The sequence below is a fragment of the Suncus etruscus genome, chromosome 1 (genome assembly GCF_024139225.1).
Source record: "Suncus etruscus isolate mSunEtr1 chromosome 1, mSunEtr1.pri.cur, whole genome shotgun sequence".
Taxonomy (NCBI): domain Eukaryota; kingdom Metazoa; phylum Chordata; class Mammalia; order Eulipotyphla; family Soricidae; genus Suncus; species Suncus etruscus.
The window spans coordinates 14,069,490-14,095,043 of NC_064848.1; the positions used below are offsets into that span (position 1 = coordinate 14,069,490).

At 49.8% G+C, this 25,554-nt stretch overlaps 1 protein-coding gene across 2 annotated transcripts in view; it reads left to right on the top strand.

Moving 5' to 3' along the window:
• The window catches only part of PRKAG2 (protein kinase AMP-activated non-catalytic subunit gamma 2), a 136,430-nt gene that overhangs the window by 9,528 nt on the left and 101,348 nt on the right, over positions 1–25,554 (top strand). The gene's annotated exons all lie outside the window — the stretch shown is intronic.

The window sequence follows — 25,554 nt, forward strand, 5'->3', positions numbered from 1 at the left end:
CTCCTTATGATACTCAGGGATTACTTCTAGTTCTGCACTCAGGAATCACTTAATCCTGGTGCGCTCAGGGGACCATATGGGATGCTAGAGATTGGACCTAGCTCTGCTGCATACAAGACAAGCGTCTTACCTGCTTCTATACTGTTGTTTTATTCCCTACATCTGTGTTGTTGATCTGGTGTTGGGATGATATTGAAGTTGTGGTTGTAGATGGCTTCTCTAATGACATGTTGGTAATAACATTGGTGCTGTTGATGTTTTGTTGAAGGTGAAGCTGTTGTTAATAACATTGTTTTTGATGATAAGGGAGGCATGACTGACCAAACTCACTAGGATGAGATTATGATGCAAACAGTCATTGGAAATCCCAATGCTTAGTTAAATTCTAGTCTAAGTTAACTTCCCCAAATCTGAGTGAATTAATTATTTACAAAATTTACAAGATCCAGATATTGCAAAGCAAGCATTTCAGGCAAAAATATCTTGTTCCATGAAAGAACCTTTTTGTTTGTTTTTTCTTTTTTTTTTGTTTTGTGGCCACACTCGACCACATTTAGGGGTTACTTTTTGCTCTGTACTCAGAAATCACTTCTGGTAGGTGGGGATGGAACCGGACTTCTTAGGTTGGCTGCCTGCAAGGCAAACGCCCTACCACTGAGCTATCACCCTAGCTTCAAAGAAGCCATTTTATAAGAACATTATAGGGCTGGTTGCTTTTTCCTTCAGGTCCCTGGGACAATTATTGGTGCCTTTTGTTAAGGTGATTGACTAGTGCTGGTATCATTAATATGCCTGGAGGTGTTTTTGGTGGCAGAGAAATCCTAGGAACAGAAGTCAGTGAGGCCTTAGACTGGCAAGAGATGGGGAGCATGAGTAAGGTGACAGCCTCTATCTCGTCACCATAGACCATAGGAGGTGGGGTGATGTACCCACGATGACATCTTTTTTTTTTTTTTTTTTTTTGGTTTTTGGGCCACACCCGATAATGCTCAGGGGTTACTCCTGGCTATGTGCTCAGAAGTTGCTCCTGGCTTGGGGGACCATATGGGACACTGGGGGATCGAACCGCGGTCCGTCCAAGGTTAGCGCAGGCAAGGCAGGCACCTTACCTTTAGCGCCACCGCCCGGCCCCCACGATGACATCTTGGGCCCAGCTACCATCTGTGTAGGCTCTGAGGAAAAAGGAAAGTTGTGGTCTTTCTCTGCTCTGTGATGGGTGACAAGGTAGGGATCCAGTTTGGGCCCAGCCTGAAAGTTGTGGGTGGCCTTTGCTTCCCTGTCTTTATGGGAATTTGACAGATATATTCGGCGGCTGCCACTTCCTGCCTGACCACTGATAACTTAGGGGTTGGTGAAGTCTGGCAGAGTCATATGGCACTGGGGTCTCTAGAAGCATGGCTGTTGGCTTGGCCACAGATACTTGTGCTGACTTATGAGTTGACCTTACAGAAGAAGGAGCTGGTGAGGACTTGGTTTCACTTCTCTGATGATGAAACTGGCAATCAGCTCTGTGTATGCCAAGGCCTCGTTTTCCACTCTGTCCTGTGCCAGCTGGCTCAGCTCTTTGATTTCACCACCCCCCCCCAAAAAAAAAAACTCCCCAAATATGTCCTGCCAGGAACATGATGAGGCTGGGGAGTTAGGCTTTAGAGTTCCCACAAAAAGGAGAGAGAGCAGGCCAGAATGGTAGCACAGTGGTAGGTCATTTGCCTTGAACGCAGTTGACCCAGGATAAATGTGGGTTTAAATCTTGGCATTTCATATGTTCCTCCAAGCCAGGAGCGATTTCTGAGAGTAACCCCTGAGCACTGCTGGTTGTGGCCTAAAAAATCAAAGGAAAAAAAAGGAAGAGAAAGCATGGAGCTCTGACAGTTGCGTTGTAAAATGTACTTGAACATTTTGTGTTTTCAACCAGATGGTTGTGTTCAAACATTTTTTGTCAGTTTAATTTGATTATTAATTTTTAATTTTTCATGATGTCCTTTGTGTTTCTCATTTATTTTTCGGGACCCTTCCTAGCCCTCTGAGGAGAGCTTCGGGGGATCAGAGAAGGGAAATACGCAAAGTCAACAGGTCCCCTCAACTTCTCCCAGTCAGCAATCACACAGCAGGGCCGACTTCTCCATAGACAAAGGAGTTCACTCTCTGCCTGTGTACCTGATCGCTGGTTTTCACTCTGTCTTTCTTGGCCTTTCGGCCTGAGTGGCTCTAGGAGACAGTTTTATTTGGGCTGTTCTAGCCCTCTGAGGAGAGCTTCAGGAGATCAGAGAAGAGAAACACACAAAGCCAACAGGTTCCCCTCAGCTTCTCCTAGTCAGCAATCACACAGCAGGGTAGACTCTCTCATTTATTTTTCATTATGCTTTCCTTTATGGCAAAAATGGCCCTAATAATTAGTTTTATGGTGAAAGGTGAAAGGTTCGTGGATTTAACTTTAAACCCTCTAGAAATGTTAGTTTCTTCTGTCCTAGGTCAGGGGAATGGCTCCAAGACCAAATTAGCTTGTTTTCTCTGTGGCCTTTTTTAGGGTTGCCCTCCATGCAAGTATGTAGGCAAGCATGCATGCAAACACACATTCAGGCATGCATATAGGAATGCAGACATGTAAGCACACATACACGGGGCATCTAGGCATACAGGTCTGAACAGATGCAGGAACACATGTACTCACACTCACCTGCAGGCATATGCACACACAAATACACACGTATGATCACATGCATGTCAGACATCAGTCTGCTCTCTGTGGTGTAGACCACTTGTAGACTTCGTGACTCACAGAACTCCTCTTGTGCCATCTCCAGCTCCCTCTAGCTCATGTTATGTGCAAACTTGCCCAAGCACATCTTTAGCCCAAATTGCTATATGTGTGTGTGGGAGGGGGTATAGATGCACCTCTGTCCCCACAGCAGGAGGATGCATGTTCCCGAGCTCAGAACATAGCTGGAGAAGGTGGTGCACCCATGAGCTGGGTGGTAGGGACATGTGTCCACTTAAGTGGACTTGTGTGGATTTTGTATCTGGATGTGAGTATCCCTTGGCAGCCTCCAAGTGCTGCCCCTTACCAGGCTCCATTTCTGAGCGAGCTTGTGGGGGTTGTAGAGTCACATTCACCTGACACAGGATCCCAGGGTCCCCAAGGTCTGCTCCTGCTGGAAGCCTTAGTGACCAAAGGTCTCCATCCATTCTGGGACATGCCCCAATTCTCCCCACATGTAAAAATGGAGAGTTTCCTGACCCTCTGCTAAGACAGGTGAGGGGAGGCTGGACCTTGTGAGGAAGGGAGCATCTGGGAGCAGGGCTGTGTCTCTCCCCAGCACTACCGATCCCTGGGCACTTGTACCCAATTGCCTCTTCATGCCCTCTTAGAGCCCTGCACACCCTTCATGAGCGGCTCTCAGAGCACAGTTCTACTCTATCGCATTTTATTGGTTTGGTTGATATAGCTTATAAACAAGACTTTGTAGTCCAAAACTGTTGGCGACAGCAAAGAATCAGAAAACAGGGGAGGGAGGGATAGCATGGAGGTAAGGTGTTTGCCTTTCGTGCAGAAGGACGGTGGTTCGAGTCCCAGCGTCCCATATGGTCCCCTGAGCCTTCCAGGAGCAATTTCTGATCATAGAGCCAGGAGTCATACCTGAGTGCTGCTGGATGTGACACCCTCCCCCCAAAAAAGAATCAGAAAACAGTCACCTGTCCATGATATTCATCAGTTAGTGGGTGTCTCAGCACAGTCTCCATGGTGGGACAGCCCCAGATGGCCTGGTAACAGGGAATAAGGCTCTGACCTTTGCAATCCTTGGCCCTGCTCTTTCTATCCTCAGATCTGAGTCTTGAGTCTGAAACTTTTATAGTGATTGTTTAAAATTAAGGTAACGGGTTTGCTAGCATAAATATTTTACTTTTAGGGGAGTGTCTATTGCCACACAATGTCCACCAGCAGAGCCACTGCCCTCCCTTGCCTTGGCCAGTCTTGGTGGTGTTTTGGTTTGGTTTTCAACCTCCCCTGCTCTGTCTGCACAAAGGGGACAGGAGCGAGTCCTCCTGCCCACCACTGGATATGTATGCGACTGTCCCCTGCCACCAAGTGTGCGTACTGTCTCTAACCATTGACTGTACATAACTGTCTCCAACCACTGAGTTTGTGTCACTAACCCCAACCAAGTGTATGTTATTTTCCCCAACCACCAAGTGTGTGTGACTGTCTCCCACCACTAAGTAACTGTTCCCAACTACTAAGTGTGGTGGCTGTCCCCAACAACCACTGAGGGTATATGTCTGTCTCCAAATATGAATGACTGTTCCCAACCACTGAATATGCATGGCTGTCCCTAACTACCGAGTGTGTGACTAGTAACTGTCCCAGTTTAGTGTGTGTGTCCATCCCCAACCAAGCACTCAGTGACTGTCCCAACCACTGCGCAATGCTCTGACTATCCACCTCCTAGAAACCTATACTACAGAGCCCTCATAGCCTGATGCCTGAACCCCACCCTGACTGGCTAAGGCTGGAAGGCATTATGCCCCCGGGACACTTGTGGTGCAGACACATACACCCACAGTTTAGGCTAGAGGTGTGGATTCCAGTTGTCCCACAGTCCTCTAGATGCCTGTCTGCATCTGTTTTGTTTCTCCAACCATAGAGGAGTTCTTGGAGGTAGGGCTGCAGGTCCCCTGCAGAGACAACCCCAGCCCTTATGCCTCTGGACTTAACAGAGGTGATGAAAGGGGAAACTCCATGGTATGGCCCAGAGGGACTATCCTCCTGGCTCGGGACCCTTTGGCCTGCAAAACTGTCCCTTCTCCCCTTGCCTGACAGGTCTGCCTAACCCCCTAACTTTCCTGCTCAGTGGCCAGTCAAGGAAAATCCTTTGATCTTGGGGTTTCTTCCCCAAATGACTCACTTTCTGAAAAGGAAATTGGTTGGTGTCCCAAGAGGATTCTGTGTGGCCTAGGATTGGACCTGGGGTCTCCCAGTGGTGCTGCCGTGCTGTACTCCTACCCCATTACATCTCCTCTTTACTCCTGTCTCCTGTCTACAATCCCTTCTTCTTGGCTGTGTAGCTTCAGAGCTAGGTGTTACTGGGCTTGTAAAACCTGCCTTCTGACCCAATTCTCAGCCCGGGAGGTTGTGCCAGTTGTGCCCAGGCCTGGCATCACCCTTCCTAGACCTGCGGGGCCTGCAGTGACACTAGATCCACTTTTCTGGGCACTGAGCTGTGCACGCTGCACCTGTCTACTCCGGGCTCTTATCAGCTCTGCCCAGCAGCTTTCTCTATTTCTGTTTTGGGGAGGGGATGGGTGACTGAGGCTCAAGGAGACCCAGCAATTTGCCCCAGGGATACAACAGCCAGGGCAAGAGCTAGGTGTAGAAGTGGTTTGTCTGGAATAGTGGTGCCTTCGATGGCAGGGTGGGCTACTCCCCATGACCAGCAGGGCCATGGAAACCCCTCCTACCTCACTGTGACGCTACCTCCTGGGTTGCTACATGAAAGGGCCTGCAGAAGCCCAGTAGCAGATTCTGGTACTTGTGAGCAACTGCTCGTCCAGTCCCGGGTTTGTTCTGAGCTGCCCCATCCTGGGGTTTGGGAACCACTTATCCCCCAGGTTGGTTGCAAAGTGGGAGAAGCCTCTGCACAGGTTGTGGCCTGGCTACTCTGTGGTCCAGCTGCCCCATGGCACAGCTGTCCAGTGGCACAACTGTCCTTTACCCAGTTCTCGTGTGGCCCAGTTGCCTTGTACCTAACTGTTCCATGACCTGGTTATCCTCCATGGTCTGGCTATCTTGTGGCCCCACTGTCCCTTCCCTGGTCGTCCTGTGCCTGACTGCCCTGTGGCCTGTCTCTCTTGTGGCCCAGCTCTCCAGAGCATGGCTCTCAACTGGAGGTGGGAGGCACAGCTAGGGAACTTGGTTTCCCAGGCACTGTTCCCCTGCCCAGGTCACCTCTTTATCTCCCTGCCTGACAGTGCCCATATGGCACAATGTGGGGCACAGATGAATCTCATCACTCCAAGGGGCTGCCTGGGAAGCTACAGGGCCTGTTGCTCCTAGAAGTGGGCAGTTGGGCTCCTTCCAGTCCTTTCCACTCCTATATCCCACATCTGCCTCCCCTTGCTCTTGCCACCCTTCTCTGCTGACACATCCTCCAGACAGCTAATGCCCCTGCCATGTCCTACCTGGGGGAATAGTGGGGTCAGGCTGGGAAATGCACAGAAGGACTAGCCCAAGGAGGCTCCTCCAGGCGTCAAGTTAATCGATTGACAATGGTTAATAGATGTTCAGAGACGAGGAACCATAGTCCTGGACATGGGTTTTTCTTTTTTGCAGAAACGTCACCCTGGCATGGATGGCTAGGGGGTGGCAGGACAGCTGACAGCTAGTGTGTGCTGGGAGTGAGTGAGTGGGTTTTTCCAGGAAAGGGGAAGCTTGCAGAAGCAGAAACAAAAGCAGAAGTGTCTTAGCTCAGCGAGTTCACCCGGTTCTGGTTCTGACTCCAACCCAGCACCCTCCCTGGCTGCACTTAGAAGAAGGTAGCACCAGGCCCTTTGTATACCAAGTGGCCATGGACCCTGGGCCTTTGCTCTGCTGTGGCAGGGTTTGGGGGACAGTCATTCCCAGGCCACTGAAGAGCCTGACCTGTACCCTCTTTTGTCTCAGATCAAGATGCCCAGTTTCTGGGATTCCCCAGGTGGGACATTTGGGGTGACCTGCTGCCCCTCATTTCTGGGGGGGTCTAGGTAACACTGGATCCATCTGGTGTTGATACTCTGGGGCTCCAGGTGACAGTGAGGAAACTGCAGCTGGCTTCTGGTTCCCCTCTGTGCTCCCTTTCCCATTCTGTAATTGTGCTTAGAAGCTCGGCAAAGGACAGGTGGGAATGGGCAGAAGAGTGAGTCACAGGCTGGGGCCTCCTTTCTGGAGACAGGCTAGGATCAAGAGGGTGAGTGGCAGAGTCTAGGAAGCAAGGGTTCTCTGGCATCTAGCTCTAGTTCAAGTTCCCCAGCAGTGTGGTGGTGTTGTGGGGTGGGGATGGATCCTTTCCTGGTAGGGGGTCCCCTTACTCCCATTTCTCTGAGCTGTTCTGGTGTCAGGAGGCAGGGACAGAGCATGCTGCTACTGCCAGGCCCCTCTCTTCCTCCCAGGGTAGATTTACGCTAGCAACCAGCCACTTTGCACCTTCCATGGCTGCTGGCAAGAGGAAGCTTCCAGAAAGCACCTTGGGAGACCTCATACCTGGGGAGCAGTGGTGCCTGGTCCTCGCCTGCTTCTCCGCTGCTGGCTCCTTTTCAGTTTCCCCGGTGCATATTCTGTAGCTGTTCCTACACCCTTCCTTATCCCTGCTGCTGACTGAGCTGTGCTCAGACACAGGACACTGAGGCTGGAAGGAAGGTGAGGCTTATTCATTCTCCCAGGGACTCATGGGGGCCAGTTTCTCAGCCTTTCTGAGAGCCCCTGCCAGCAGTAGCTTCGTCACTCCATTGTGGGCCCCTCATAGATCCTGGCTGGGCATAGGACATAGAATTCCATACACATGAATTAAGTGTGTTAAATCCCCTATCACTATGGCCTATACTAGAAACCACAGCCATAAATTAGGAGGTGGGCAGCAGGCGACAGGCAGTAGGTGGCAGGGAGTGGGCATCAGGCAGCAGGCATGGGCATCAGGCAGGTGGCAGTGGTTAATGGACAGAAGGCAACAGGTGGAGGGGCATATCTCCTGAGTTCTGGGTGATGGTTCTGCTGAGTTTCCATCCTTATTAGAATATCTGCTGAGTGTGGCTGTACCCAACAAGGCCTGACCCTCAAAGGAGAAGGGCCAAGAGCTGGACTGAATTTCCTCTTACCTCCTGCTGCCTTCTCCAAGGCCAGGATCTCACTCCAGTCCAAGGCTGACTCCATGCAGGCAGTCAGTGGGAGAGAGCTAGGCAGATACTGTCCACTCTTCAGGAGAAGAAGCTTACACCCTCCTCTCTCTGCTCTCTCTTTGCCCCTCTCCTGCGCCCTTGGGAAGAGCAGAGACTAGAAGGGAATGGATTTCTGAGCCCGTGGCTGCCCTGACCCACTCTGCCTATGTGCCACCACAGACACCAGAGCTGGACATCAGAATTGCTGGAGTCATTACATCTCCTGTGGTGCTGTCAGTGAGGGCCATAGCTTTGGGCTGACACCTGCCCAGCAGATGCTGAGACTCAATACCTCACAGCTTTCTGCTCCACAGCCCCTGAGGAAGGAACCAGGATCTGGAGGTGCTGCATCACTTGGCCCCAGTGCTCTGCACCGTTGGCCCTGAACAATGAGGTTGAGACCCTATGAGATTTGCAGATGCAATAGGCTCACACCTTTTCTAGGTGGGGAAACTGAGGTTCAGAAACATTGGGATGGGGTGTGGAGCTGCTTTCCTGTACTCAGAGTGAGAGTTTCATGCCACCTGGCCCATCAGGCTTTCTTCCTCCCCATGACTCCAGGCTTGCCCTGGCCAGTGAGCATGGCCAGGGAGACTCCAGGAGCACAGCATGTTCTGCTTCCAGATTAGGAAATGTGGATCAGGTCCATAGACTTGGAAAGGAAACCTGCTCCTTCCCCAGTAACCTTGTCTCCCAGAGAACAAGATGCATCAGGAAACCTGTTTGCCCCATTGGGGTGACATCCTTAGGCTGCTGGGGTTTAGGGCTAGTCAAGCTAAAGTAGGGTGTTGTAAGTCAGGGAACCACTAGATGCCCTAGGAAGCAGTGCCTGTTGCTTACGTAATGCTAGCCTGGGACCATGCCCTTTGTGTCCTGGCAAAGGGAGGGTCTCGGCCCGCGAACTTACACTGCGTCTTCATAGATGTTTCTAGAATTAGAGATTCCTATGGGAGTGCCAGGAGGGGCAGGAGGTCAAGGAGGTCACAGTTTTGCCTCCTCCGGCCACACCCACCTCTTCCTCTGAGGCCTGCAATTGGCTCCTTCCCTTCCTTTTCTTTCTCCATCACTTCCTCTTCCCTACTCACCCTTCTTACCCCTCTCTCTCTTCCTCCCTCTGAAACTCCCCCGCTCCCTTCCCAATGGGTAAATGAATGGATAAATAGATGTTTGGACAGATGTGAAAATATGAATGAATGGATGAGTAATTTGGATGGGTAGTTTGGTACATGGTTGGATATATGGATGTTCCCAATAGGCAGATGGATAAATGGACGAATAGATAGATGGGTGAATAGATGAGTGAATGAATAGATAGACGGGTGGATAGATGAGTGGATGAATGGATGAATGGGTGGATCACTGGATGGATAGATGAATGGATGAATGGGCAGATGGGTGGATGAGTGGATGAATAGAAAGATAGTGGATAGATGAGTGGGTGAATGGATGGGTGATGGATGAGTGATGGATGAGTGGATGAGTGGATGGATGGAATGGTAGATGGATGGATAGATGCCTATAGACCTGGGAGGCAGCAACCTGGAATTAATGAGTAAGTTTGCTTTCAAGTGGTTGTTCTTACTACTGCTAATTAGTTTCTCAATAAACATAAGTCCCTGGCATTCTTCTTACCCAGTAATCAAGGGGAATTTTTACATCAAGGGAATAGAAAGGAAGGGCAAGTAGGGATTGGTTTCCTCCATCACTAAAGGTGGAAAATGGAAAAAGGAAGTGGATGAAGTTAATGGAACAGGAGGTTGGAGGGAGTGCCAAGTGGAGGCTGTAGGGGTGGGGCACATGCCCAGAGGTGCACAGAGGTCCTGGGACAGGGAATCATGACAGATCCACTCTCTGTTAGGATGATCATTTGCAAATTCATTTGCAGGCAGGAGGCCACATTGGACATAGGACTTCCTGCTTGAAAAGTGAATAACAGGCCAGCGAGATGACTTAGAGGGCTGGAGTGCAAACCTGGAATGGATGGAGCCCAGGGTTTAAGCCCTGGCAGTGCTTGGCTTTTGAGTTTTCCTGGGTATAGTCCTGATGCCCCCCAGTACTGCTGAGTAGGAGTACTGAGCTGTCTGTCCTCATTGACCACTTATTGCTGAGAGTCACCCCAGAGCATTGTCTGGGGCAATCTTGGGGAAACTGAGACTAGTTGGTCATCTTAACTTCTGGGCAATAACCAGCTGCTTGGGTTTTTGTTTGAGGTGTTGTATGTTTCCTGGAACGGAACAAGTTGTCCAGCTTTCAAGTGATGTAAGATCGAGCCCAGTGTCCAAAACTTTGGACCTTGTTCAGTGTCTGATTCTCTGGGCTTCAGCCACATGTTCCAGTGGGGAGAGGGAGGGAGTGTGTGGGATGATGAGAAGCCCCAAGACATGGGAGAATCTTTCTGGCCTAGGGACTCAAATGAGGACTAATTGGAGTCAGAGGCTCTGCCATCCCTTGTGTCCTGGTGACCTGTAACCAACCTGACAGTATAGAGATGTGGATGCTCCGGAGGTGTCCAGGTCCCCGGGCCATCTGCATGAAGCACTGGCTTAGAGCTGACATTCTACAGAGACACACACATGGATATACATTGCAAGCAGTGACAAGTAGGGGTTCATAAACACTGTGTCTGTAGCAGAGACCCAGTGTTATGTTAGAACTAAAGTTCAGGCCTTCTCACCTGCATTTGACTCAAAGGCTGAGCTTTGGGGGAACCTTCCAGCACAGGGGTAATTTGATGGGGAGATGGTGGGATATCATTTAACAACAAGTGATGGAGCTTAGAGAGGTGGGAATAGGGTGAAGGAGGAAGAGGCAGAAACCTGAGGCCACTCAGCTGTGCTGGGATGTGTGGGGGGAGGTCAAACCCCTTGTTGATGGTCTGCAAGTCTAAGAATAACTCCCAAAAAGATAAATTGAATCCCATTCTTCCGTCCCCCCTTTTGGAGGAGACTTGATAATAATATCCGGAGTAAATAATCAACGAATGCAAAAGATTAGGGGACCAAAGGTTTAGCAAAAGGAGTCTTTTGTCAGTTGCAGCCAGCTCCAAAAAGCAAACCGAACAAGCCGCCAGTTCTGGCAAAAGAGCCTCCTATGCCTCCCCAACAAGCTATTTATTTCTTTCCTTAATCACCCCCACCTGGAAGGTCCAGGTGGGATGACAGGCAAAAACAATATTACAACAATTACTCAACAATTCCCCCTTTTTTGTAAACAAACAATAATAGTATATAATACAATAATAATAATAATATACAATACAATATAACACTACATAATTGCAAATACAAAACTTTAATGAAATATTCAATACTATAAAATTAAAAACATTAATTCCTTTAAGATGTTTTATCTGCCATTCATTACAAAAAAAATTCAAAAGTTTTACTTATATAAGAGGGTCCATTATCAGTCTTAATAGAATATGGAATACCCATAACAATTACTCAACAGGGATGGTCGTGGTGAACTCTGTCCTGGTTAACTTTCTAAGTCAGTCTGGTTTTTTGTTTTTTTGTTTTTGGACCCATCTCCAGAGATGCTCAAGGTTACTTCTGGCTCTGCACTCAGAAATCATTATTTCTGGTGGTGCTCAGGGGACTATATGGGATGCTGGGGATCAAACCCAGCAAGACAAACGCCCTCCCTATGGTACTATCACACTAACCCTCCCCAAGTCAGTTTGTGTCAATGGCAATGCCACCTCCATGCCCTGGTGGTTTGGGGACTCAGGCAGAGACCATCAACCCCATCTTGCTGTCACGCATCTGTGGGGGAGTTACAACCCCAATTGCCCCTAAGTCACCAGTGAGGTGTCCAGGCCTCTGGTTTGGTCTGGCCAGAAACATAGAGACTGATTTCCTCTCCTAAGTCTCTACCATGTCCTGTAGGTGCCATCCATAAATTTAGGAATTCTAGAATTTGGATACAAGGAGGCAACAGGGTGATGCACAGAGAGGACAGCCTAGTGGCACTCGGGATCCTGCTCTGGCCATGCAAAATGAAACTCTGGTGACTGGGCAGGTCCTTCAATTATATTTAGCCCTGTCCTGCAGGGAACTCTATGCCAGGCCTGTCTTGCAGTGGCTTCTTTGCTGGCCCCTAAAGAGGCACTTAACTGTGTATCCCTACTCTGCTCAGTGTTCCTGAGAGGAGTCCAACCATCATGACTTGCTTGTCTCCCATGTTCAGGCAGGAGCCACGCTGTAATGGTGCCTCTGGTCCAGGTGAGCCTCTGAGCTATGAAGGGCCCCCAGGATGACCCTCCTATTCCCATTCAAGTTTCTGTCCTGGCTAAGACGAACCAGAAGAGCTGGGTACTGATTGGCAACTGCCTGAGTTTGACCCCTGAACACTGCTGGGTATATCCCAGTACATGAAGAAATAAACTACAGAGACATGCTTGTGGGATGAAGGTCCCTGGAACAAGCCAGAACCACCCCCTGGGCTGGCACTGATTCCTGGAGAGACAGCTGGCAGCTTCTCCCTCCTCTGCTCTGAGCTCTGGCAAATGGAGCTGGTGTGATTGATTCCTTTGTCCGGATCAGGAGCAGCATCAGAGCCAAGGGTAAGGGCCCCAATGCACCTGTCCTGGGGTCAGCCATGAAGCTACTCAAGGGATAGCTGATGGGCAGGGGACACATGATAGCAGACGCAACTGTGCATGTGCTGGACCTGGTGGGCACTGTTGTGTGTGTTCTCAAGCTTCACGCTCCTCCCAGTGGGGTGAGGGGCCTGGGATGATTCTGATCACACTCTGAGAGTCCCCATGACCACCTGATGGGAATCTGGAGCCAGCGTAAGTGGTGAGCAGGTGTGAGTGGGGTCTTTGAGGTTCCACTTTGCATATTCCAAGTACTTGTGGTGAGGTAGCCCTTTCTCCCTACCGAGTTAGCCTCAGTTTTCCAGACTGTGTCACAGGGCAGGGCGTGTAGGTGGGACGGGGCATGGAGGTGCTTCCTTCTGGGGTGTTTGGCTCTTTGCATTTGCTAATGCTCCATAGGCACATTCTGGAACATTCTCTAGTGACTCGGGGATTCCTGCAGTCAGGAATCGTGACGTGTAGGTTGAGCCAGGTAGTCTTTCCACCCCTACCCTCTGAGCATCTGGAGAGAGCCCTGAACCCTAATTAGCACACGTGCTTCAGAGTGTGGAGCAGAGCAAAGGCAGAGTAGCAGGGCAGAGGTGAGGCCACGTGAATGATCTGGCTCCCCCAAATACAGGGCTGTGAGTGGGAGCCTCAGCCTCGCTGCACCTCAAAGTGCCCTTTGTTCCCAGGGGGTGGTCATTCAGAGGTACAGACCTTTGAGCTCTGTGAGGTGGGGTGCCCATTCCCCTGGCATTTCCAGATTCCAAGCAAAACGAATCTGCTTTCCCTGAGGCTGTTTATGTGCTTTGGGGTGCAGCCAGCCCGTGTCTGGGGAGACCCGTCCAGAAGCCGCAGGGGATGCTGTTGTGCCTGGCTGGATCTACGTGGACACCTCTGACCCATGCCTGGGAGGAGGTGGACAAGCTCTGCCACACAATGAAGGTGCATTTACTCAGTTCCCCATGCCCCCTTATTCTTGTCCGCTGCATTGCTGTCCAGACAGCAGGGAAAGAGCCAATAATCCAGGTGGGCACTTTCCAGGGGAGAACTGAAGATCAGGCTGGAGCTCAGGGCATGGAGCACCTAGGGAAACTTGTTCACTGGCAGGAAGATACCCCGGGTATGGGGCTATTACGGGGAGCAAAGACTATTGCCCAGAGACAGATGAACAGATGGATAGTGGCTGTCCAATCCTCTAGCAGGACCATGACCCACCCATCCATCCCAGACTTCCCAAAGCCCCAGCCCAGCTTAGTTGCACTTTCCTCCCACCATGACAGGGCCTTCTCCTTCTGTGGTGTGTGGCTGCCCTTGTCTGTGGCTGCTTATACCCATCAGAGACCCAGACTTAGATCTTTAGGAGTCCCCTTTGGCTCGAATGCCTGCAGCTCTGGGCTATTCATTGCCTTTCAAAGGACCATCCCACCCATTCTCACACCCCCATCACATAAATCTGAGAACATGATTAATAGCAATCCACTATTATGCCATGGTGGATATAGCAGGGGACAGAAGCAGGGACCCCCCCATTTCCTCCTAGCGCTTCAAATCTCCAAATCAGTTCTTCCCAATCTGGTCAGAATATTCAAGATTTCTGAATCAGAGGTGTGAGGCATGTACCCCACAGAGAAAGGGAAGTTTTGGGTGACTCAGCTGGCATTTTTGGGCTCAGGCCTGCAGGTGGCAGAAGGAATGCGGGTGGGGTGGGTGGTGTACTTCTATGGGTTGAGAAGACCTGCTAGGCTGGCAGGTCTTTAGCCTAGTGTTTGTATGGGGAGAAAGTGAGAGACTTATCTGGGGTGATTTGCAGATGAGAGATGAGTCCCCAGAACTTGCTTTCCCTCCTGGAGGCACAGGATGAGGACCACCAGGTCCTTACTGTCAGAGTAACAGAATCCTGGAAAATGTAGCTCTTTCTCATGGAGGCCACTGGGACCCTCTCTCTGTATTCCAGGGGCCACCACCGGCACCTTTATGAGAGGCCAAGGGACCCTTCTGTCACAAATGCCCCCTCTTCCTTAGCAGTGGCACAGACTCCCAGAACTGCACCCCAGAAGCCAGGGTGGAGCCCATGGCCCCCAATTGTCACCTACATCATGTGGGCCCTGCTCATGCTCTCTCTGTGCTGATCTGGGGACTGGCCCGCACCCAGCTCCATCTGTTATAGTGGAGCAGCCCGGGGAGCAGCAAAGCTAAAGCTTGCTTGAGCTGAGGGGCCGGGAACCTCCTTTTCCTGTGGATATCCTCAGTTGGCACAACCTTGCACTACCCCCCAGCAAGAGGAGACCCTGGGATCCTGTGGGCTGAGTAAGCAATGGGGCTCAGGTGATGTGCTTCTTTCCCTTGGGGTGCATGGCCCTGGGGGTTAGCTCGTGCTGTGCAAAAGCCTCATATTCAGCAGATGTTCCTCCCGGGATGCTCTCTTCTTACATAACTTCCCAACTCCTGAAGGTGGTGTGTGGGGACTCCTCCCATCATCCCGGTCCTCCCCCTATCAAGGGGCTGTTAAGCCCACACCGCACATTCCACCCCTAAACCTCAGTGGATCCTACAGCCTTTGCCCATCCCTCTCTCCCCAACTCTTCATCAGGTGGGTTCCAGTGTAAGGTGGGAAAGATGGGGGTTCAGGGCACAGGCTCCCCAGTGCCATGGGCCAGGCATGGAACCACTTACAGGCACTCAAGTCCTGCTGCAGGAAGGTGAGCTCTGGGGGCACTTGTGGTTGGAATAGGGATGGAATGGAAGAAGCAGGTGTCAGAGAAAGAGAAGAGAGAGTGCTTCAGTCCTGATGAGCCCCCGGGGTCTCCCTGCCTTGGGATGATTCTCGAAGGATGAGGCTTCTCAGTGGGGAGATAATGTTTGACCTGCTGTGGGAGAGATCCAGGAGGGCAAGGGCTGATGGTGAGTCATGGGTCTGCACAGTAGGGGGATCAGGGTACCCTCTCGTATCAGGGTTATCTGTGATATCAGGGTGCTCTTGATATTGGGATGTTCCGTGATAGTTGAAGGTCTCTGCAATATTTGGAATGCTTGGCAATAATTGAGGTGCCCTGGGGTACTCTGAAGAGGTTGGGTGTTCTGTGGAATCCAGTGTCAAGATGTGGTCAGGATGTCCCTTGGTATTCGGGGTTCTCTGTGGTAATTGGGATGCTCTGTGGTATCTAGGCTTCTCTATGGTATCTGGGGTTCTCCGTGGCAATCGGGGTACTCTTTGGTAGACACAATATTCTGTGGTAGTTAGAGTGTTCCATGGTAGTTGGGTGCTCTATGATAATCAGGTGATTTGTGGTAACCAGGTTGTTCTGCGGCAGTCAGCGCTCTGTGATATTTGGGATGTTCTGTGGTAGTTGGATCACTGTAGTAGGGTGCTCTATGGTACTCTAGGTATTGGGGTGCTCTATAGTGGTCAGGATGTTCTGTGCTATTTGGAGTACTTTGTGGTAATCGAAGTGTCTGTGGTAGTTGGGCAGCTCTGTGGTACTTAGGATGTCCTGTGGTAGTCAGGATTTCTGTGGTATTTGGGGTGCTCTCTAATAATCAAGGTATCTATGGTTTGGGGGTCTGTGGCAACTGGGATACTCTGTGGTATCTGGGGTGCTCTATGGCAAGCAACATGCTCTATGGTAGTTGGGTGTTCTGTAGTAGCTGGGTTTTCTGTGGTAATTAGGGTGTTCTGTAGTTAGGATGCTCTATGGTGGCTGAATGTTCTGTGGTATCTAAAGTGTTCTGTGGTAATTGGGTGTTCTATGGTACTTGGGGTGCTCTACAATATAGCTAACTGCTGAGTGCCTGGTCACAAAGGCTACTGCCATTTTGTCACCCACAGGGCAAGAACCTCATGAATTTTCTAGATGGGGTAAGAGCCTGCCCCATCATCTAGGACACACACTGCCCACTGCTGCATTGGGGGGGGCACACAGTTTTGAGGGGTCTATAGAGTCAGGAGTTCATGTTCTGTCTGGCACTGTCAGAGCCCATTTCTCAGACACATAGAATGAGAGATGGAAGTGGCAGTATCAGGAGCAAAAACTTGAGCACCAGAACACCTTTTCTCATCCCCCAGAAAATCTTTCTTTCTAGCCCTGAGTGCACACAGTCCTGGACTGCAGGCTTCGACTTATCCCATCACCATCTGCTCTAGTTTTGGTTTTGGTGTTTGGGTCATATTTGGCAGTTCAGGGACTCCCCTTAGTTCTGTGCTTGGTCCCTCCTGGCATAGTATTCCAGGGAGCACATGGTACCAGGGCTGAAACCTGGGTATCCTGCATGCAGCCAGGTTAGCCATTGGAACCACTGCCTTGGCCTGAGCCCTGGTCTTTGGAGACAGAAGTGACTTGTAATCACTTGTAATCACAGGGGTGTCTGGAGATTCCACAGTGGGATGACCAGCTAGGCCCAGGCAAAGTCTCAGGGAACCACCAAGGGTGGTATAGATACTGAGCAGATTCTTCCAGAATTGGCCTGGGCTGTCTCTCCCACACTGAAAAGCACAAGGCAGAAAGGATGGGGGGGGGGTCCTGCCTGCAGGGTGGATGGAAGCTTTAGTTCATGCCCTCCCTTGGGCATCTGTTTATCCCAATGTTAAGGTGCCATCCTGGGGGGGGCATCTAGTACCTCCTGCTCCCTCCCAAGCCAGCCCCTCTACTCCAAATGCCAACTGCCGGAGAGAGTTTGTGGCTCAAAAGTGGGGACTGTGCTGGCTGGGAACCCAGTGTGAATTGGAGGGGCATCAGCATGAGCGACCCCCAAGAAAGATATACAGGGATAGTGGTGATGGAAGGCACCTACAAGACCCAGAAGTCAGGGTATTTCTTTACACCCAGGCATCTTCCTCTTTTTCTTGAGGAGAAACTGTTTTCAGTTACCCACCTGTCCAAGGGAGAACAGGGCTCCTCTCTGTCATCTTTTATTCTTTTATTATTATTAAATATTATGATTTTACAAGACCAGTTTTGATGGAGTTTCATGCATGAGATGTTCCAGTGCCTCACACCTGTGTCTGCATACCCTCAGTCTCTCTCCCACTCCCTGAGTAAACTTCCCAGTTCTGTTGCTTGGGACCCTTGCTCCTCCCACCTATGAGAGGTTATTATGGATCATTATCTCTCCTTCTGACTTCATTCAACATGATACCCTCCAGTTCCAGTCATATGGCAGAAAAAAAACACATTTCTTTTTTTCCTTATTAATTGAGTAGTAGTCCACCTTGCACATTTACCATAGTTTCTTTATATGGTCATCTCTTTGGGACATTTTGGTTGTTTCGGGATTATGGCTATTGTGAATAATACTGCAACACATATAGGAAAACTTTTGTTGTTGTTGTTTCTGGGCCATATCTGATGGTGCATACTCCTGGCTCTACATTCAGGAATCACTCCTGGTGAGCTCAGAGGACCATATGGGATGCCAGAGATCCAACCCAGGTAAGCTGCAGGCAAAGCAAATGCTTACCTGCTGTGCTATCGCTCCAGCCCCCAAAATATCTTTTTCAAATAGAGCATTGGGGTTCTTGAGATACCATGATGTGGAATTAAGATGTCATATGGAAACTCAATTCTTAGTTTTTAAAAACATCTCTATACTGTCTTCTATAGAGGTCGACAACATTCCCATCTACAGTGGGAAAGGGTCACTTCTCACATTGGTGCTGTGCTTCAATTCTTTTCCATGTTTGCTACTCTCACTGTCATGAGGTGGTCTTTCTTTTTTTTAAAATATATTTTTATTTAAGTAACATGATCATAGTTGGGTTACAGTCATAACCAGAACATCCCCCTTCACCAGTGTAACATTACCCCCTCCCGCTCCCCATCCCCTGCCTGTATTCAAGACAGTCATTCTACTACAGTTATTTGTTTTTAAGTTCAGTAAGTTGTATTTTTTTTTCCTTAAAGGATAGGAGTAAAAAAATATATAGTAAAGGTGTGATAGTGGCAATCGCTGTTGTTTGCATAGGTCCAGAAAAATGGAGAAAATGGAAAAAAATCCTTGGCTTGATTACAAAAAGACCTCACCCCAGAAGTTTATTGGCATAAGACCGACTCTGGGTTCCAGGCATACCAGTCCATCAACCCAAGTCATTCTCCGTGGTCCCGGTGAAACTTTTTCACACTTTAGCTATTGTTGGTATCAGATTCTTATATTTAAAGACTCTGGATTCTGTGCATTTCTTTCATCGATGTCAGGCTGATGTGGAGCATCCTCTAGTTTCAGCATACCATTAAAGGAGAGATCTGCCCTGCATGCAGACTGTTGCTGAGTAGTCTGGGTGTTGGGAGCACTCTTTGGAGTAAGTCAATGCCAACGCAGTGGTAGGTCTTCTCTGGTAGAGGCTTGGATCCTGGTAATGTTGTAGACAATTGTGGTTGTTTTCATAGATGGTATCCATTGTTCAGGTGTGTGTGGGCGATGCCCATTCTTCTGAGGCCTAAGCCAAATCATTATGCCAATGTTCAGGGTAAAAGGCCTAATTACATTACCAAATTTGTGTTCCCATCTCTATTAGATAAGAACTTGTTTGCATATGTATTGTTTTCCCATTTTAATGCGCCTATGCAAAAGAGAAGCAATGCCATAAGATATTGTTGGTGCATCTGGGGGCCAACGAATAAAGGACAACATTCCCTGTAACTTGGTTCAAACTTAAAATCTATAGAGATACTCTTCTACCAATATTGCTTATATAACAGATCTCAAAGGGGGAAAAATCAAACAATCAAATAACAAGTCCAGTGGGCAAAATTGTCGCTATATGAGGATGTTCGAAAAGAGATATAGATGTTAAGGGAATACATCTGAGATATACAAAGGAGATACACGTGTCCCTTTTATATTTTAGAAATAGTCAAAAGGGAGGGGGGTGTTTCTGAGACACCACTTCGGTCTGTGATTTGGACAAGCGAAGAGCAAATGGAGCCATGTCCTTCCCTTGTTGCTTGCTGAAGCTTCCGACTCCCCTAGAGGCATTTGCTTCCTAATTGCTGGAAATTGAAAGTTCAGCAGTCCCTTCCCAACCCCTTGCAGGAACAAGGAAGCCTGGGGTCTCTTTTAAGTTGCATCTCGCCAGAACCCACTTGCTGGGACCCTGAGCAGGTGTCCAGGAATAACCCTGGGGACGGGGAGGAAGGAGAGAGAAGGCTGTGGAAGGCAGCTGAGGCTGCAACTTCACCTTATCTTGGCCAAAAAGCCTACAGCATGGAACCTTGCCATGACGTGTTGCCTGCTGAAGCTTCAGACTACACCAAAAAAATTACTGTGAAAGATATGTAATCCAATGAGGTGGTCTTTCATTGTTGTTTTTGATTTGTATTTCCTTGGTGATAAATGAAGAACAATTTTTTTTCTATATTCATTGGCCATCTGTCTTCTTTGAGGAAATGTCTGTTCAGCTCTTCTTCCCAATTTATTTTTTGGCTTTTTGGTCACATCCAGCGGTGCTCAAAGATTATGCCTTGCTCTGCTCTCAGAAATAGCTCCTGGCAGACTCAGGGAACCATATGGGATGCCAGGAATCAAACCACCATTTGTCCTGGGTTGGCCACGTACAAAGCAAACATCCTACTGCTCCACTATCTCTCTGGCCCCTCTTCTCCACATTTTGTGGATAGAGATTTTTGGAGGGGTTCATACCCAGCGATGCTCAGGGGTTGCTCCTGGCTCTGCACTTAGGAATCACTCCTGGTATTGCTTTGGGGCCCATTTGGGATGCCAAGGAATGTAACCCAGGTCAACCTTGCCTGCTGAACTATCACTCCCCTTAAGTTTTGCAAGTGCTTTCTAGATCTTGGAGAGTAATTCTTAGCAAATGAGTGATGAGAAAATATTCTTTCCCCATCAGTAGGGTGACCTTTTACTCTGATTGTTGTTTCATTTGTGGTACAGCAACTTCTTAGTTTTGCTTGGCCAATGGCAGTGAGTAGTTGACATGACTTGAGATTCAGTGTCTTGAAAGGTTGATTTCCTCTGCTTTCATTTTCCTCAAGACAAATTAGGGATTTGGGTCTAATATTGAGATCCTTGTTCATTCTGCATTGACTTTTGTGCATGGTTTGAGATGGGTTTGAGTTTATCTGTTTACATGTGACTGGCCCTTTTTGGAGGTTTTCATGTTTTGCTCCTCCGTCCAAGACGAAGTGTCGGTGCATCTGAGACTTTGCCTGGCTGCTCGATTTTCTTCCATCTGCAGGAGAGTCTCTATTCCAATACCACACAGTTTTGACTACTATACATTTATCATCTTTTAAACACTTCTTGAGCCAAGTTGAGGTTCCCGGGAAAGGACATTTCAGCTTTCCTCTAGATCTGGGACTTGGGCCCGATTCCCCTGTTGATGACGAGTGTGAAGCAGTTGCTTCTAGCCTGGGCTCTGAAGGGGTACACTAGCTTCTGAAGTCAGAAAGGGAGCTGGGATACCTGTCCAATAACTGTCATAGGTGTTGGGTTCCCAGAGGGCATTGCAACCAGACTTATGTACCTGGATCAATTGTCACCCTCACTGGATGAATTGTCACTCCCATGCTGGAGGAGAGAGATAGACTGGGGCCTCCTCTGCGTCCCCTTCACCCCAGCTGCTCTGACTGTGGTCTCCATGCACCCACACCCACTAGGTTTAATTACTCTATGAGAGGAGCTAGTCATGAGAGGAGCAGCTGTAGTCATGAAACAGCATGTTTCCCTGAGTGTCAAGCCCCCACTTATATTCCCTGTCCTCATACAGCTCTGGTAGTGGGTGGTATCTGTGACGAACCCAGAATTCTCATCCCTCCAAGATCTCAGTGGCTACTTAGTAGATGTTCTGATAAAAAAAATACATCTGTGACTCTCACAGATCCTCCAGATCCCCCAAGACGCCTCCTGGTTCCTTCCTTTCATCCTGTTTTGAAAGATTATCTAACAAGCATTTGTTAATAGCTGATGGCTGTGTGCCTCACTCTCGATCAGCTGGAGAATCAGCGGGGCCCACACTGGTGAAATTCCAGCAAAGACATGCTGTCCTGCCTGCTGGTGCCCTCCTGGGCCAGTATGCAGTGTACAGCCCCTTGTTCAAGTGCTAGAGTCATGTCACAGCATTCTTGTTTTTCCCCCAGAACCCTGATCAGAGTCTCCAGCCCACAGCATGCTGCTTTTTGTCTTTTTTTAACAAAGGATAAGTCAGCACCTGGGCAATCTTCAAATGCCTTTGGGCCCAGGGGTCTTTTCTGCTGGGACTCTTCTGTGTCACAGGATTTATTGTGTCTCTTGTCTTTCCCATTGTCCATTTGTATGTGAGCTCGGCTGGACCCATCATGCATTTATGTTTGGAGTGGACCATGGGATGGGTCTGAGACTGGCTGGATGCAGGGAGCTCTGTAGCGAAGCCCCTAAAACTTTGGGTGTGGACTTGCTCTACCTCAAAGCTACAGTAATACATGTGACTCTAGTTTCTTTGCAACTCTTGTCAGGGAAGGGTCAGGCACTGGAACCCTAGTTGGGAAGGGTCAGGGCTGCAGGACAGGTGCCATGTGAGTGGACACTGGAATGTATGTGGGGGTGGGGTGGGAGGAAGGCTTGCCTGCCTTTTGCATGTTAATTCATGCTGCTCTCTGTCAGAGTCTCAGCTCAGGAATCTCTGCTGAGCCCTGCTCCACCTCTGCCAGGCCCTGCCATCCTGCCAGGACAGACCCCACCCACCCCTACTAGGTCCTACCTATACTGCCAGGCCGTGCTTCATCTTACTAGATCCCTGCTTCGTCACACACACACACACACACACACACACACACACACACACACACACACACACACACACACACACACACACACACACACCCCACCCAGAAAGTCACCTGCAATGCAGTCTGGAGGGATTGTCCAGGCTAACCAGGACATGTTTTATTGCTGCCCCGCCCCAGGGCTGGCCATGGCTTCCATTCAGGAGAATGTCAAACCCACATCCAACAGTTCAGAGACAGACACCGTGAAATTATTGGATCATAGGCCACATTAGCATGGAGGAGATGGGCCAACTTAGTTCCAAGAGACCTTCATCCTTGTGATTCCAAGTACCTCACTACCACTTCTCTGGAGGCACACAAGACATCCACAAGGCCACATCTCATGCTGGTGCCCTCGTCCTAAAGTTTGAGAATGGATGTGATGGAGCAACCCAGGTTGACCTCAGCTCATCAGGGCACTGGATAGAAGCCACAGAGGACCCCCTCCTCTGTGTAGCAGCACAGGGACAATGTGTCCGTATGCCCATGTGCCTGTGCACCTCTGTGCCCATCTCGTGCTTGTGAGCATGGACGCTTAGCCCTGGCCCATTCTGGGGAGGCTGTGGTTGCCTAGAGGTGGCAGAAGCGGTGGGTCTTCTGAGCTGACAACATCCGGGGGTGTTCTGTCTCCCATGAGCAGTTCTTCCCGTGGCCTGATCCTGCTTGCTGTTTATGTCCATAGAGACTGTAGCCAAGAGCATATTTCAAGAATATTTTGGAGCTTTCCAGAGATCAGCCATCCATGTCCCTTAGTGGCCACCAGACTGAGCAGAGACTGCAGTCTGGCCTCTGACATCATTGTGCCTTGGTTCTCCATGCCTAAAGACTGGGGGTGGGGCACCCAGGGATGCTCCAGAGTCCATATCCTATGGCCTGGGGTGCCTGGAGCCATCTGGCCAGGTATGTGTTCAGCTGCTTGGCAGAAGTGAGTAGCCCCTGCCCCAGGAATGTTTGGCTACAATCCGACCATCCTTCTTCACCTCTGGCCCCATGCGTTCTTCTGGGGCCTCTGCCAGCTCATGTTATGGGTGTCCCAGCTGCATCAACAAGGAGCCCTGAGGACAGAGCAGAAGTGCTGGGTGTTCAGCCCTAGAGCTGCTGTCCCCAGGCCCAGGGGCTGCATCCAGGTCAGAGCCCCATGGGGAGCAGTCTCAAAAGGTTAGTGGAGACGGTTATAAAGTGCCTGATCTCATGAGGGGGCAGGTGTGATGAAGATCCGAACCCCACTCAGCCTCCAGCATAGAGAGACACATTCAACTTGGGGACCATGTTAGTGCAAGTTCCTGATTGGATGCCAAAAGTGTGTGAAGCAGACCCTGGGGAGACATGGACTTGAACTAGTGTTGGTCCCCATTCTCCTATCCCACTCCAAGTACAGGTTCCCCACATGTGGGTTCATGTGCGGACCCACAGCCTCCCACCATTGACTCTGAGGGACTGTGGTGAGCAGAGCAGAAGAGGGAGTAGAGAGCAATGTAGGCTGTGAATGGAGCAGAACCAGGAGGATTCTGAGTAGAACAAAGCTGGTTTGGGAATCTTAGCCATTTCTCAGGGCTAAGGGTAGTTTGGCCTGGCCTCAGGAGCCTTTGTGCTGCTGCCTGTGGAGTCTGGTCACTGCTTGGCCTCCCTGACCTTCAGCACCTTCCTTGGGGTCTGATAATGGCATTTGGCCTTCCACTGTGCATGCTTGGCTCTGGAGACACCAGGTAGTAACACTGAGAGATTTGAGGACATTCATGGACCCCAGAGTAGTGGCTCAAATGGTTGATGAGTGCAAGCTCTGCATAGGGCTGTTTCAGCTTCCATCTCTATCACACCTTCCCAAAAACACTGCCAGGAGCTACTTGAGCAGTGATCCAGGAGTAGCCCTGGTGGTGCCAAAAATAAGAAATAACCAGAAGAGGACAGAGGATGAAAGAACAACAGGTCTATCTACACTATATATTTGGGGTTGTGCTTAGATCTTTACGTTGGGAGAGACAGTAGGGACAGGAGTGCCTCTCAGACCTGGACCTGGTCTCCCTCTTGTCCTGTCCCAGAATATCTGCCTCTCTGATATCTGGCCTCCTAACATATGGATGAGACTAGAGATGCATGATTGGCCATTTCCTCCCACCCCCCCAGTGCCCTAAAGGCTCCTTCCAAACCCCATTCCCTCCCCCCTTGACCCTGGCTTTTCTCTAAGTATGCAGGAACTCAAGATGTTTCCATCCCAGCTAAAAGGAGAGTAGGGGGTCTTTCTTGGGACAAGCATGGTCGAATTTCCCAGTGCACTGCCCTAGCCAGGCTGCAACTGGCTACAGAGTCTGAAGTACATGGCATAGAGCTGGTTATCACTGGCCATATGAAGCACCAGGAAATACAGAGGAGATTCTGTGTTGTGTGGCCAATGTTTGAACTGGGCTTTGCACGGTGCTTCCAAGTTCACCTCATGAATCGGGACTTGGGTGGGAGGGATGGAAAGCTGGTAGAGTAAAAAGCCCACTGGCCCATAAGGTCCAGAACAGCTGGGTCTGGGACCTCATTAGGCTCTGATCCCTCAGCTCTCTACCCATGAACAGGGCAGCCAGCAACAATGGCAGAGCAGCAATGACAATCCACAGAGCAGGTCATAGACACAGCCAGGTTGGGACAGGTGCAGATATCTGCCTGGATAGTAGCTGGAAGGGCACAAGCAATGAGAGAAGAATCTGGGCTCAGCAGATCAACTGACTCCTGCCCTGGCTCATTCCAACCTTCCAACTCTCCCCGACGCATCAATCCCATGTTGGCAGACCTAACTCTTCCAGGCAGTTCTAATCTCCCAAAGCCTGGGCTTGTGAAAGAAACTAGCCCAGACGGCTGAGTCAGAGTCTGCACAGCCGGGGCCACCTGCTTATTCGGGCACCTGCCAGGGCCAGGGTCATGGCACGTTCCAGTGGCCCAGAGGGTTGGGTAAAGGAGCCAGTGTCGAGGTTGTGGAGGAAATTCTGAGACTCTGAGAACCAAAGAACAGGTCTCTCATTTTCAGGGGTCACTTTCCAAGTAGAGATTTGGAGATGTCTGGAACCAAGCCAGACCAGAAAGCTATAAAAGATTGGAGAACAAGGAGGCAGCCCAAGAGGGGGCATAGGAGACTCCCACACATTCTGTACCCAATAGCATTAGCAGCTGAGGAGAAGGAAAAGGATGGTGGAGCTGATGGGTTCAGAATCTGTGTATCATGCAGAGGGATCAAAAAACTAAGATACGGGCCCGGAGAGATAGCATAGCAGTGTTTGCCTTGCAAGCAGCCAATCCAGGACCTAAGGTGGTTGGTTCGAATCCCGG